This window comes from Pinus tabuliformis, chromosome 8, assembly GCF_031772625.1.
Source record: "Pinus tabuliformis cultivar Carrire ecotype Pingquan chromosome 8, CPIR1, whole genome shotgun sequence".
Classification (NCBI taxonomy): domain Eukaryota; kingdom Viridiplantae; phylum Streptophyta; class Pinopsida; order Pinales; family Pinaceae; genus Pinus; species Pinus tabuliformis.
In genome coordinates, this window is record NC_142294.1 from 1280393529 (window position 1) to 1280398797 (window position 5269).

Sequence of the window (5269 nt, forward strand, 5' to 3'; positions counted from 1 at the left end):
CAGTGATTTACTTGATTCTTCTGCAAGCTCACTCTGTTGTTTTGCTGAACTTGTCCGCGTACTTTTTTTTCTCCTGAGTTAGTTATTCATTCTCTCTCTTCGTTATAAAATGGATAAATGATCTTTGTTAAGTTAGGAAGAAAATACTTAGGCTGCAATATATGGATTCAGACTTTCTTGTTTTTCTTCAGAATGATTTCATGCTTGTTTCTATTCAGTACTATGATGATGAGTAGTTACATTTAGTTATTCTTTCATAACTGTATTCAAAAAATAACTTTTAAACAAAAATAAAAAAAATGTAAACAAAAACAAATAGTAGGCTGAGACGACCTCAAACTTAACATAAGGTCCTACTCATTCTTTTGGAAAAGACAAACACTCCAACCATGACCTCCCTTAACTCCTGCGTCATATTTGTAAATTAAAATATACTACATGAATAACAAGTAATATCCTTATTGTAATAAACGACTCCTTAAAAAAGAAATGTCAAACGAAAAGCATACAACGCCAAGAATGATATTTCCAAAAGCTCTGCTGGCCTGAATGAAAGGTCCAAAGAAACCATGGAAATTTATAACAATAAGCATCATCTGTTCTTGCAACTTCGATAGGGTGAGTGATTAGATTGGCAGCACCTCGGTTTCAACGGTGATTTCCACATGGTAAAATTTCTGGTTAATTTTAGTCGAAACATGCCAATAAGCGGGAGCACCTCGGTTTCAACGGTGATTTCCACATGGTAAAATTTCTGGTTAATTTTACTCGAAACATGCCAAGAACATCAACACTCGTAATACTACAATACATCAATGGAGACGCAGACAAAGATTGTTGACTTCGAAGTTAGAATATTAACTATGAACTTATTAGGCATAGCATACACGGCACTGTATAATTTAGCACTAAATACATGTAAAAGCATTTTAAAAACCAAAATACCATAATACTTTAAATAGGTTAATAAGACGTTTCAATGACTTATTAAGTTTATAAAATTTCTAGTTAATTTGTGAATATTTTTTTCCAGGTAAAAAAAATTATATATATTATTTTTTGTGTTTTAGAAAAATATGAGTATTTTGATTTTTTCAAAAAGACTAAAATTGCATAATATTGCCTTGAATATGCTTTGTTTTTAAGTATATTTATTGTTCAACCAGCATTGTGTTGAAGATACTTATAGCTTTTTGGTAAATTTTTTGAAATATTTTATTAATATAAAGATATGTTAAAAGTGAGAACTAGCTCATGGGTATCTAGATTAGAAAATTTCACACAATTATATAAAAGCATTTTACAATTGGTTAGATTCTTTTCCTATTCGACATTAAAACTAATTCCACCTAAAATCAACATAAAAAAATATAAAAAACTAAACCTAAACTCTTAAAATTAATTCCACCTAAAATCAACATAAAAACTATAAAAAAAAACTAAACCTAAACTCTGGTCTCCACAAAAATACTTTGCTTTTACAAGAAAAACATAATGCCATTCCCCTCTTATCTAGGAAACTGGAAAAAACTAAACTTCCAATATTTGATGATGTATTTGGAGTAGAATATAAACATGATGGCATTCCCTATTTTCTAGGAAATTGAAAAATCCAAGTGTTTCATGATGAATATAGGTACAAGGATGTAAAATGTAAAATCATTATTTTTCATAAATCTCAAATTTAATTAATTTGTTGAAGATTATAAATTTTATACAAAATCATTTTAATATGCATTAAAATTAAAATCATTGATAGTAAGTATATCTGATAATACTCAGAGTTTCATCGTTCTCGCACATACTTTTTAAGTATAACCATTCCAAATGCCTCTTAATACACGGACTGCAATGCCAAAGAATGGAACAACATGCCACAAAGTTTATCGAGGTATCATTTTATCAGTTTTGGGGACATTTTCCAAATACGTATTCTGTCATAGTTAGCTTGATTGTCATATCTTTTTAGCCATAAAATTCATGAACACTAAGCAAAACGACGCCTCGTTATGGTTAGGAGGGAACGTTATCCATCAAGATGAAATAGTCAATGGGAAACCAAAGTGTGTTGTAAACCTATAGTGTCACCATTTAGATTGATCATGTTGTTATGCTTTGAGAAATTGCTGTTGTGTATACTTTTTTACTACTTAAGAGTAAGACTAGTTAATTGCATAATTTAGAAATTGAATTCGAGTGGGCAAATAAGTGATCGTGGGATAAATATGCACATTCTTTTCTATATTTGTAATATAATTGTTGAGGGGTGATTGCCTATATTTGTAACATAATTGTTGAAGAGTAAGACTAGTCAATTGTATAATCTAGAAATTGAATTCGAGTGGGCAAACAAGTGATTGTGGGATAAATATGTACATTGTTGGCTATATTTGTAATATAATTGTTGAGGGGTTGTTGCCTATATTTGTAACATAATTGTTGAGGGGTCTTAATAGATAGAGAAAGGGTTTTTGTATTCTAGTGTTTGTCTTTAAAAAATGGCCCTTGCAAAAGAGTTTTGCATCAAATTGTTGCAATCTGAAAGTGTCTTTTTCTCAATAATCATGAACAACAAGAGGAACATCCTCCAAGGCTTGAAAGTCGCCATATCAAAATCCAACCAGTAGTTCCATATGCCGACAAGAGCCCAAGCTTGAAGATCATGCTTGTTCCTATAAAAATAGATATTTGTGCCTTTGAAATAAAAAATGGAGAAGAGACTACACCTTCATCTATTAGGGATCTAAGAAAGTCGCCATATCAAAATCCAACCAGTGGTTCCATATGCCGACAAGAGCCCAAGCTTGAAGCTCATGCTTGTTCCTATAAAAATAGATATTTGTGCCTTTGAAATAAAAAATGGAGAAGAGACTACACCTTCATCTATTAGGGATCTAAGAAAATGGTTGAGATGATTACTACAAAAAATATGTTTATTCTACTTTAGATCAAGTTTTTTATTAGTGTAAAGTTGTCAAAAGTCATGACCTTTTTATTTTTCTCTCTAGCTTTTTTGCTTATCTAACTCAAATTAAGAAGCTCAAACTGCCCAGGAAAATAACAAATCAAGCTCTAACAATAATCATAATATTTCTAGGAGAGGAGTAAGTTGTCTTTTTGTCATATACTACTACTGCCTTACCACGTTTACTTCGCAACATATGGTGCAATTGCTAGTTATGAACGCTAAAAAATGATGTTTTATTTAGGTGAAGCCTATGGACCAAATACCATGGACCAAATTATTATTAATACCATGCAAAAAAAACATTATTAATCCTAATATTAATATTAATAAAAATAAAGATCGCACATGGTATTAACCCATGGTATTGAGAACCAATGGTATTGACTCATGGTATTCACGTGGAATGTAGTTTTTTTAAGGGGGGAATTAAACGAGCACAGTTCCATCTTTACTCTAGATCTACTAAGCACCCATAGGGATCAAATATCCTCATATGAAAACTAGCATAGAGTGAAAAAATATTTGACCCCTCTCAACCAATAGAGAGTAAAAATAGATTTATGAAGGTTATCAACATCACTCTTAAGACATAGTATGCATAAAATAGTTCATATTTGTTAGAGTGTGGTGGTTCATCATGAGTGTAATTCGTCATATTCAAAAGTTTAATACTTTATCATTTTCAAAAATTTAATAATTATTTCTATTTAAACCATATTTTAAAATAATAAAAATAATACACCTTTTTATTTTCGAAACATTTTCTAAATTTGTTCTTCATCTAAATTGAATTGAGTTTAAGGTAGGGTTTTACCCATTTCAAAATCCTCATTTTCCGTTAATATCACCATCACTCATGTGCCAGGCTCGATTTAGGTTGCGTCCAACAGGGTTTGCAGGCAATGATGGAATCTTGCGAGAGCGGCCGTATGACCGCTTATTTAATTTGGATGAACTGAGGCGTTGGGATCCAATTGTGATAACAGATGATGAAGATGAAATAAGTGAAGAAGAGCGAGCGATTCATCCACGGTTTCTTGAAGAGGAGACAGATGAGGAAGATGATGAATTAATTGAAATGATGTTGGAATATATGTGTGATCGTGTTGAAATAGATGAAGTTACCCATGAAGAAGAAGCAGAGAAGCCAACATGCGCTATTTGCATAGAAGGTTTGCATTTTGTCGAGGAAGATGGCAATGAAAATGGCGATGGAAATCGTACTCTGCATCGTTTACCATGTTCCCACGTGTTTCACTCTGATTGGTTTCGCATATCTTTCACATGTCCCCTTTGCCGAACAGAACTTCCGCCGGCATAGCTACACCCAGTGGTAACCAGGCCTCATTGTTTCATGACATTTTATGACATTATGGATTTACTAGTTTTACCTACATGTCTTTTATGGTAGGAAGGATTTACTAGTTCTGCAACATAATTTTTCATTAAAAAAATTCAATTATATATGCATTTCTATGTTTGATTCATCATTATCATTGATGAAATTTAGTTATATCCGTAGCCTCTTAGTTATATAAGAGTGAAAAGGAATAGGAATAGTTATTCTACAACTTCGAATCATTTTTGTGTTTTCTATTTGAAGAGGCTAAGGATATAACTAAATAAACAGAAATTTCATTAATGCTAATGATTAATCAAACCTAGATATAAATAAACAGAAATTTCATTAATGATAATGATTAATCAAACCTAGAAATGCATAGATAATTGAAAGTTTTTAATGAAAAATTATGGTGTAGAACCAGTAAATCCATCCTGCGTATGTAAAACTAGTAAATCCATAATTACATAAAATCCATAATCAGGCCTGATTACCGACTGTAGCTATGGCGACCGAAGTTCAGTTCGACAAAGGGGACAGGTGAGCGATCTGCACAACCATTTTGAAATGCAGTCAGAGTGAAACACGTGGGAACATGGTAAACGATGCAGAGTACGATTTCCATCGCCATTTTCATTGCCATCTTCCTTGACAAAATGCAAACCTTGTAGCGCATGTTGGCTTCTCTGCTTCTTCTTCATCGGTAACTTCATCTATTTCAACACTATCACACATATATTCCAACATCATTTCAATTAATTCATCATCTTCCTCATCTGTCTCCTCTTCAAGAATCCGTGGATGAATCGCTCTTACTTCTTCACTTATTTCATCTTCATCATCTGTTATCACAATTGGATCCCAACGCCTCAGTTCATCCAAATTAAATAAACGGTCATACGGCCGCTCTCGCAAGATTCCATCATTGCCTGCAAACCCTGTTGCTGCAGCTATAAGCA